Consider the following 11,116-nt stretch of genomic DNA (forward strand, 5'->3'; position numbering starts at 1 on the left):
ACCTGATCCTCTCATTGATGCAGAGAAAACACTTGACAAAACACAGCATTGTTTCTTGATAAACCCTCAAGAAAGTAAGGATAGAAGGAACATAGGTCAATATCTTAAAGGCCATATACAAAAGACTCACAGCTAATATCATCCTCAATTTGGAAAAACTGAGAGCTTTTTCCCTTAATGGTCAAGAACACGACAGGGATATTCACTCTCACCACTGTTCTTCAACAGAGTGTTGGAAGTCCTAGCCTCAGACAACAAGAAGAAATAAAAGGCATCCAAATTGGCAAGGGGGAAGTTAAACGCTCACTCTTTGCAGAAGACCTGATACTCTACATGGAAAACCCAAAAGACTCCACCAAGAAACTGCTGGAGCTGATACATGAATTCAGCAAAGTCACAAAATATAAAATCAATGTACAGAAATTGGTTGCATTTCTATACACCAATAATAAAGAAACAGAACGAGAAATCAAGGAATTGATACCATTTACAATTGTACTGAAACCCATAAAATATCTAGGAATAAACCTAACCCAAGAGGTAAAAAATCTATACAATGAAAACCATACAAAGCTTATGAAAGAAATTGAAGAAGACACAAACTAATGGAAAAGCATTCCATGCTTGTGGATTGGAAGAACAAATATTGTTAAAATGTCGCTACTGCCCAAAGCAATCTACATATTCAATGGGATCCCTATCAAAATAATGCCAGCATTCTTCACAGAGCTAGAATAAACAATTCCAAAATTTGAACAGAACCAGAAAAGACCCCTAATAGCCAAAGTAATGTTTAAAAAGAAAACCAAAGCCAGAGGCATCACAGTTCTGGACTTCAAGCTATAATACAAAACTGTGATCATCAAGACAGTAGTATGGTACCGGAACAAAAACAGACACATAGACCAGTGGAACAGAATAGACAACCAAGAAATTGACCCACAAACGTGACCAACTAATCTGACAAAGCAGGAAAGAATATCCAATAAAATAAAGACAGACTCTTCAGCAAATAGTGTTGGGAAAAGTGGACAGCGAAATGCAGAAGAATGCACCTGGACCACTTTCTTACATGCTACACAAAAATAAACTCAAAATGGATGAAAGATCTAAATGTAAGACAGGAAGCCATCAAAATCCTCGAGGAGAAAACAGGCAAAAACCTCTTGGACCTTGGCCACAGCAACTTCTTACTCAACATGTCTCTGAAGGCAAGGAAAATAAAAACAAAAATGAACTATTGAGACCTCATCAAGATAAAAATCTTCTGCACTGCATAGGAAACAACCAATAAAACTAAAAGGTAACTGACAGATATTTGCAAGTGGGGTTGTGTGTATTATCAGTTGCAAGTATTATCTTTATTATAAAGATAAATTCTATAAAGAATTTATCAAGCTCAACACTCAAAAAACAACTAATCCAGTGAAGAAATGGGCAAAACACATGAATAGACACTTCTTCAAAGAAGACATCCAGATGGCTAACAGACACATGAAAAAAATGCTCAACATCACTCATCATCAGGGAAATATATATCAAAACCCCAATGAGATACCATCTCACACCAGTCAGAAATGCTAAAACTAACAACTCAGGCAACAACAGATGTTGGTGGAGAGACAGAGAAAGAGGAACACTTTTGCACTGCTGGTAGGAATGCAAAGTGGTGCAGCCACTCTGGAAAACAGTATGGAGGTTCCTTAAAAAATTAAAAATAGAACTACCCTACCATCCAGCAATTGCGCTACTAGGCATTTACCCAAATGATACAGGAGTACTGATTTGAAAGGGCACATGCACCCCAATGTTTATAGCAGCACTATTGACAACAGCCAAAGCATGGAAAGAGCCCAAAAGTCCATCGACAGGTGAATGGATAAAGAATAAGTGGTATATATATATATATATATATATATATATATATATATATATACAAACACACACACACACACACACACACACTGGAATATTACTTGGGGATCAAAAAAATGAAATCTTGCCATTTGCAACAACATGGATGGAACTGGAGTGAATTACGCCAAGCAAAATAAGTCAGTCAGAGAAAGACAAATATCATATGATTTCACTTATATGTGTAATTTAATAAACAAAAACAGATGAACATAGGGGAAGGGAAGCAAAAATAAGATAAAAACTGAGAGGGGAGACAAACCATAAGAGCCTCTTAAATACAGGGAACAAACTGAGGGTTGTTGGTGGGGTGTTAAGGGTGGGGATGGGCGAAATGGGTTCAGGGCATTAAGGATGGCACTTGTTGGGATGAGCACTGAGTGTTATATGTAAGTGATGAATCACTAAATTGTATTCCTGAAATCATTATTACACTGCAGGTTAACTAACTTGGAATTATATAAAAGATAATTAAAATATAAAATAAAATTAGATCTTTAGCACACACACACAAGAAGAAATAAAGATGATAGGTTATTTGTTTTTCTGCAGGATGAAAAAGGGTGGAGAGGAGTGAGTGAGAGGAATATAAAAATGATTGAACAGCACAATCAGGAATGTGACCAAGGGAAACATAGCTTCATGATGGCAATGAGTGACATTGGTGACATAGTGAGTGTGGCATGAATTGCTGACCATTTGTGCTTCATCTCCCTGGTACTATACCAAAAAAAAATCTCCTGCTTGTTAACATTCTATTTCCTTTTTCTTGAAGACCAATGAAGAATTCAAGCATGTGACGAATGGCCCTCAAATCCAGAAGCACAAGAAGGGGAAAGTATTCTGAGCATCTCTCTTTGCTGAGATCCCTTCATCTGTGGACTGGAGAGAGAAAGGCTATGTAACTCCCATGAAGGATCAGGTGTGACAATATTTAGCAGGTTCCTCTCAAGAATAAAGGCAAAAGGAATCAGTGTCCTTGCTATGGTAGACTGAGAAACAATGTGCAGTTCGCTATGTTTTAACAGAGTTTCAGATGTGTGGGATGCTCTCAAATCTTACTATTTGTTTTGTTGACTGAGAGCTTTATAATTAGGTTTGTGGCTTATGTTGGATTTTTAGTGCAACTGGTGCCCTTGAAGGACAGATGTTCCGGAAAACTGGCAAACTTGTTTCTCTGAGTGAGAAGAACCTGGTGGACTGCTCTCTGTCTAAAGGCAATGGAGGCTTCAGTGGTGGCCTAGTGGCTTGTGTCTTCCAGTGTGTTAAGGAGAATGGAGTCCTGGGCTCAGACAGGTCCTATCCTTATCCTGCACAGGTAAACAGAGCTCCTGATCTTCCTATCAAAGTTGAACATTTTAAGGAAGCAGAGATATCATATTTAATATTCTCATTTTAGATTGTAGTCTTAGTATCTGCAAACTTTCAGAACTGTCATTAAAATTTGTTAGCCTTGCACAGTTCTCTGCTCATATCATTACCATATTACTGTTCCTACATCTCTGCTATGTGGTGATATACATGCTGTCTTATATATAGTACAGATTTCTCCAGAATGAAAAATTTCTCAGGGCAGGTAGACCATGAATTTCTTATTTAAATAGACACCTTCTACTGTTCATTTCAAAACAACCAATAGCATATCAGGTCCTGGGATTCTTAATACCCAACTTGGATTGAAAACCATTCAGCTACAAACTGTCTTGCACTCATTTTCTCCTGGAGGTGGATCATAGTGATCAGGTCTCTTTCCCTTTCCCTTTGAAAGGATGAATCCTGCCTTTCACACAATCCAGAATATTCAGCTGCTGATGAGACTATCTCCTGGGAGTCTATGGGCTGGGAGATTATGATCACAGAGGCAAGTGTGGGGCCCATCTCTGTTGCTATCGATGCAACTTTACATTCTTTCTAGTTCTAGAAAAAAGGTAAACATTTATCTATGTAGAAATGTGGGCAGAGAAGTGGGAAAACCACCATGATATATGACAAGATTGACTCTTTGGTATGTAGAATTTAATGTAGAATTTTTCTGGGTTTGGATTTAACACAATTGTTCATTCTGTACATGTAATATTTGTGCCTGATGTATCCATTGACATGACTGGATCTATATTCCCCATATTTTCAGCACTTCATAAGTATACTTAAAGATGACATAATTCTATCAGTATACCTTACCTTACTTTCCATTTTACAAATTATTACATATTTCAAATTTTCTGAATGATTTTACTACAAAAAATTGGAACAAAGCCCTTGGCTCAGGTAATTTTGTGTTCTGTGCTCTTCCTTAGGCTGACATCCTCAAAGTAGAATGAGAAGATTTTCACAAATGGTTTTTTATGCCTCTTGTCTAGTTGTTTATTTTTAAATTTGTTAAATTAATTTATTTATTTTGAGAGAGAGACAGCACAAGTGTGGGAGGAACAGAGATAGAGGGAGCGAGAAAGAGAATCCAAGCAGGCTCCACACTGTCAGTGCAGAGGCTGATGTGGGGCTCGAACTCACGAACCATGACATCATAACTTGAGCTGAAATCAAGAGTCAGAGGCTTAACCAACTGAGCCATCCAGATGTATCTATTTTTTTTAACTTTTTAAAAATGTTTATTCATTTATTTTTGAGAGAAAGAGAGAGAGAGACATCATGAGCATGTGAGAGGCAGAGAAAGAGAGGGAGAGAGAGAATTCTAAGCAGGCTCCACATTGTTAGTACAGAGCCTGATGTGGGACTGGATCTCATGAACAGTGAGATCGTGATCTGAACAGAGACTAAGAGTCAGATGCTTAACCAACTGAGTCACCCAGGTGCCCTTATCCACTTGTTTAAAAATGAGAGTGCACCACTTTGTATTGATTCCAGTATTAGATGAGAACCTAACTTATTAGCATAGCTCAAAAAAGATGTCTTTTAAATATTATCTGCCTTTGTGTCATTTTAACTAGTTTTGAAATGTTTCCCATACTATGGTTGATAGGTTGAGTTACCATCACGTGTATCTGGGGTGTTCTCAACCCAACATTGAATTTTCCTTTTCCAGGTATCTACTATGATCCAAAGAGCAGCAGTGAAAACCTGAATCACAGTGTTCTGGTGGTTGGCTATGACTTTGAAGGAGAACAATTGGATAACAAAAAATATTAGGTTGTCAAGAACAGGTATAAAATGCCAAAAATACTTCTCTTTGGAACTGAAAAGATTTCCCTTTATAAATCAGTGCTTGGATGCAGATCTTCAAACCCTTTGAGCACAATTCTGAAATCCCAGCAGTGTTTACCTCACTTAGGGGGAACACAGACATTTTCATCTCATGATAACATTAAGATACTGACTCAGGGTGCCTGGGTGGCTCAGTCTGTTAAGCATTCAACTTTAGCTCGGAACAGAATCTCACAGTTTGTGAGTCTGAGCCCTTCTTTGGGCTCTGTGCGGACAGCACAGAGCCTGGAGCCTGCTTCGGATTCTGTGTCTCCCTCTCTCTCTGTCCCTTCCCTGTTTGTGCTCTGTCTCTCTCAAAACTTAATAGACATTAAAAAAAATTATAAAAAAGGATACTGTCTCAGTCTTTCTAGGGTATTGATATAATTATGATACCATTATATTTCTAAATTGGAAATGGAAATTTTTTTCTTATTTTGGAAACACATCTGGCCCCAAGAGTTTCCTTTTCCTGCTCATGTTGCAGTCCATTAAAGGTTTTGGGATAGAATTCTGTGCAGGGTTAAAACCCAACCATGAACAAGAATGGCCTCTCCTGATTCTTCCTAAATCTGTGTTGGCTCAGTATCAGGTACTATTGTTCATGAAGATAAATGTGTTTGATTGTTTGAGTAAAATGTCAAACCCTGTGTTCTTGCAGCTGGGGTACATCATCCGCTACATACTGATGGTCAAGGACCGGGACAACCTCTGTGGAACCAGGGCCTGCTTTCCTACAGTGTGAGATGATAGTGTAAGAAAAGGCTTGACTCGGGACAGAATTTGCTGAAGAGGATTTTATCTTAACAGTGACCAGACCTTACTGTGTGAGATAAAATACTTGAACGGTTGAAGATCCAAGTTGTGAATTGATTTTGTGACAGTTTATGCCGGTAATGTTCCCAACTCTCTCATTATTGCTGTAAATAGCTTTGTATGAACTTATCAAATAACTTGTAAAATTCATCTTTTATTTTTATTTGCTTATTTTGAAAGATTTATTTATTTTAGAGAGAGTGTGTATGTGCAAGGGGATGGGCAGAGGGAGAGGGAGAGGAAAGAATCCTCAAGCAGGCTCCCTGATGAGTGTGAAACCCAATGGACATTGGGCTTGATCCCAGGACCCTGAGATCATGACCTAAGCCAAAATGAAGAGCTGGACGCTCAACCATCTGGGACATGCAGGTGCCCCAAAACTGCATATTTTAAAATGATGTATGAAGTTTTTCCTTTTAAAATAAAGACATTTCAAAGTGGAAGTAGGGTAAGTTTTTAATTAATTAAATTTTCATAGAGTTAAAAATGCTATTGGTGTCTAGGAATGTAACAGAATGTGCCAGTGGCCCACTAGGAGAATGCTGGATGGTGTCTGGTTCTTGTAGTGTAAATAAGCACATGTCATGGCAGCTGCCCTTTGGCTGTGTCCATCCCAACACTTGAATAGAGCAAAATATGAACAATGATCTGTAAGGACAAAGGTACGTTCTTTCAATGAGGAAAAACTTGACATGTTAGAAAAGTGAACATACATACATTGAATTTCCAAGGTAGAATAGTGCCTTAAAGATCATGGTCATTTGACCCAAATGGTTACAACCCACCCAAGTACAGGACAGATGTCACGGTCAGTTTCAGGTGCATCTTCCCCAAATGCCAGAGAAGATCATGTAACCTCTTTGTGGGTGAAGAAGAACCGGACGCAGTGGGTTACAGGAATGTGTACCTTGGGTCCACAAGGGTTAAGGGTAAACCCCAGACACGAGGCCAGCTTCAAAAATAGAACTGGGCCTCAGAGGTAGCAGACAGGTGAGGACATCCAAAGTGATCATCTGAGGCCTAATTTACACCCAGCTACTCAAGCCTGGAATTGATTAAAAGAAGACATTCTGCCTACTGTTCGCAGGCTAAAGAAGCACATAGTTCCATTTTCTCTCTGCAGGTTGACTCATGTTCCCACTCAGAAAGCATGAGGAGAAGATGTAAGGTTGTAGTTAATAGACCCCGTAACCGGTCATGAGCACATGAGGTGGAAGACAGCAGGTCTCAGCCCACAAGACCTCCAGCACCTTGAGACAAGTCCCTTTGGACTGGGCTACCTGTCATGCCGGAAGGACCCTCCATGAGAGTTCCCTCCTAGACGCTTACATTTCCAACTGTTTAACCTAAAATGACAAATGTGGTGTGTGCAGGGAAATTCTGTGGGCTTCCTGACAGTGCTGTCAGGGGAAGTCACAGGAGAGGTGGGGACTCCCCAGTGGAATCCCTTCTGCCAGGGGGAAATTGTATTGGAACAACCAAACTGATGCAGCACCTGCTGGGTCTCAGCCATCACCTGGTGGAAGGCACATCCCCAACCTCCAGGAGGAGCAGGTGCTGGGAGGGGGAGGAGGTGGCTCAGAACAGCAGGAGGAAGAGGTGTCTGATGAGAACCCAGAGGAGCCAGTCAGGGGGACAGGAGAAAAGAGGGGTGTCTGAACAGAGGCTCGGGCTCAGAACCCCGGAGAAAAGAGACAGTGTATCTAGAGAACATGGAAAGAGAGTGAGGTGAGGGTGCGGGGGGATGAGGCTGGGTCCACACGAGGGTTTTAGGACAGGGGGGCACCACTGGGGAAGCAATGGAGATACTGGTTATCTGTTAATGTAAACACACTCTCGGAATCCTCGCAGCTCTGTGATTTTGTCAAAAACCGTCTCTCCCGTTTCCCACCTGGGCTCAGGGGCATGGTTCTTCCTGGAAGTCTCTCCAAGAGCTGGAACCCCCTGTTGCTTGGGAATGGCTGGTGTCCACGCAGGCCCACTGGTGGGATGTCCTAGATGCAGGTGTGGGCGGGGCGTTCAGCCTGGGCTGGTGACCAGAGCGCTTGCCCAGCCCTCCCCATTGCTTGGGCTCCCACAGTTTGAAGGCGTCTCTGAGTTCAAGTCCCAACAACAGGTGTGCCAGGATGCTCACAGGGAGCTCCAGACTCCTATGGCCTGACCTTGCTCCCTGGTGAGACTCTGCTCCTGCAGGTATTTGGGGCCTGTCACCAGGGACGGCCCAGGGACCCAGAGACGGGCTGAGACCCTACCTCATGATGGGGAGAGCCAAGGCCACTGAGCAGAGGGGCGTGTGGGATGAAGACAAGGCTGGGGCCGTCTTTGGAACATGCAGTCTGCCACAGTTGGTCTCTGAACATCCCTTAGGAAGGACTCCTTGTGATTGTCATCTTGCTTCACCATGCCAGGCTCGCTCAGCCTGCTGTCCACACTGTCCTGGGAGTTCAGACCAAGACTCTGAGAACATGTGCAGGTGCCGATGTGAGGGAAACCAGGAAGAGCTGGCTGATGTGTGAACTTCAGATATTAGAAGCTTGTGTACTTTTCAAAGTTATGTATATTTTTTAAACTTGTGAAAAGTTCCAAAGTGCATCTTCGGAGTTTTCAGAATGGTTGTGTTTTCTAAGTTTGTCTCCCTTTGGACTGAGCAGCCTTTCACCAGCACTGCCTTCAAGGTCATTTGAACGAGTGAGCTGGAGTCAGTGGAGGGCGGGACACAGACATGCCCTCCCTCAGCTGCCCAGGAGCAAGCCAGCCTTGGGTCAGAGAGGCTTCTGGAAGTTCTCTGGGGCTTCAGCAGTGTGCCATGGCTACCATGCCTCTAGGGTCTTCAGAGTGCAAGGACCAGAGGGGCTCAGGCGGAGGGGATCCCCTCAATCCTGCACACCGGACAGAAGTGCTGGCCAAAGTCAAGGTGCCAAGATCAACAGCACACAAAACAGAAAGGGCCACAAGTCAATTATTGCACAGTGTCCCCCGGCACCTGGCGGTACAATTATAGCCAGAATTAGGTTTCTGCCTTTCCCCTGTCACAGGAGAAAAGGACACCAGTGCCCTCAAAAGATTTGCTATGTTAGTAAGCTGTGTGTTACAAACTAGGGGGAGAATGTTCTATTCCACCTGGTGACATACTCCTAATGGATGGTGTTGCTCACAGGACATGGTGACTGCAGTTCAGATGCTTTCCCTGCAGGGGAGGGGGAACCAGGGACTGACTTAAAGGGAAGGGGAAAGGGCAGGCTTTGAAGGTTAAATTAGAGGGTTGGGAGGCAGATTTGCTCTGGGGTCAAGGGCTTATCTGCAATACTACATGGCAACAGGGAGAGATCCAGCCAGCGCCCCATTTCTTCCCGCCTGGTGGGCAGCTCTGGGATGAGTGACTGTGTCACAACAGAACATCTTCAGCCTCTGCGCTGACTTGGGTCACAATTCAGGGGAATTACTGGCAGGCTCCCCCAGCCCTTTCCCTCCCCTGCAGGGCTTTGTGTCTGAACCTATTGGAATTTGCGGCTAAGGGAGAAGCTAGAATAAGGACAGCGTCAAGTTCTACAGAGCACTGGGCAGGGGGAGGAGTTCACAGATGACAAGTACCTGCACAGATTATGTTAAATGTGAATGGAATGGCCTCCCTGTGACATACCAAAGACATCAAAGGGAATATCTGTAGTGGAATATAATGTGTTGCAGTGTATAAATGCTGGGGCCCAGGGCATGAGGGTTGTAGTGAAATTGGCAGGTATGGGGACCCGTGCACAGTCACTATGAAGTGCCTGCAGACACCCGTGCATCCTGGAGTGCTGGGATGGCACGCGGACACTGCAACAGCATGCTGACCTGATTTTCATAAGGGCAGCGACAGAATAAGACATGGGTAACATCGCTGACCAGATTACCACTTCCAGGTGTAAAGTAAGTAAGTCCCAGGATGTACTGTACAGGATGGGACCACAGTTCATTACACTCTATTGCATATTTGAAAGTTCCTAAGGGAGGAGCTTTTAAAAGTTCTTATCACAAAAAGCACAGACAAGGCAGGAGTTCTGAACCTGGAGCAAAATTTAAAATCTGCTCAGGGCCTTGCCTTTTTCTGTAACACACCTTCTGTTACCTGTGTTCAGGATAAGCACTGAGGACCCTTCCTCCAGTAGCTGTGACCCTCACAGAACCTCCATGCTGGAATCAAACTGCAATTTTTGGGCCCCTTGGGGTCTGGGAAAACCACCCTGGAGGGATCTGTCAACTGTGGGCTGCTGAGAAGATTCCTCAGAAAACACTGGCCCAGACTCTCCTCTGCCAACTCCACCAGGTTCCCACCCTCACCCTGTCATCCAAGCCAAGAGGTAGGTGCTTCATTCTTGGTTCCAGTCTCTCATCTCCGTGCTTGCTTTGTGCTGTCTCCTGTCACAGTCTAGGAGGAGTGCTGGCTTTGTTTTGGTTGCCTGGCTCGTGTCACCTGGGTCCCCATACCTTGGTGACCTTAGGTATGGTCAGCCTGGCTGTGGGTCCTGTGTCTACCCCCTTCCTGGCCTGCCCTTGCAGATGTCCCAGCAATAGTAAGGACAGGCCTCACCGAAATCAGTGTCAAATATCCAAAAGTGCAAATCACAAATGTCAAATTGTAGATGGTGTTGTTTTCTACTTGGGGAGCTACTTGGGGGGCTGGGAAGGGTTCAGCCCTTGAAGACACAACGAGTTTGGATGAGCATAGCTTCCAGATTGCACAGACCAACATTGGGCACAGGATGGTACCTCCTCTTAGGCTTTCTTCTTGGAATGCTAAGCACACCCAGTGACTGGAGAGCAGAGAGCAGTGCAGTTGGGTTCCTGTGGAATCCCGTTCCTGTGCATCTCAAAGTTGATTCTCTTGGAATGAATGCTCTGTAATGAGGTTTCAAGTTGGGATTGTCCACTCACACGGAGCCTCATTGTAGACAAGTTTTGCTACATTCCTCTACCTTCAGCAGACAGTTATGTGTGGATTCACACCCAAAACTGAGGGTTGCCTGTCCTTCCCCAGGGAGAGCCACCTGAGATGAGCATGTGGAAATTGTGTCATCTGGGATGTTGTTTCTGCTGAATCACACCGAGCAAGGGAATTACATCTGGGAAAATAAGAATATAGCCTATCATTGATTTTCTATAACAGTTTCAATTTTTTACCTCAAATTCACTTGTGTACATGATA

The 11,116-nt window shown here is 43.4% G+C and overlaps 1 pseudogene; it reads left to right on the forward strand.

The window, feature by feature from the left end:
• Nucleotides 1-2,493: 2,493 nt before the first annotated feature.
• Nucleotides 2,494-5,860, forward strand: LOC125919239 (procathepsin L-like; annotated as a pseudogene).
• Nucleotides 5,861-11,116: the final 5,256 nt, after the last annotated feature.

This window comes from Panthera uncia, chromosome D4 (genome assembly GCF_023721935.1).
Source record: "Panthera uncia isolate 11264 chromosome D4, Puncia_PCG_1.0, whole genome shotgun sequence".
NCBI classification, from domain to species: Eukaryota; Metazoa; Chordata; class Mammalia; order Carnivora; family Felidae; genus Panthera; species Panthera uncia.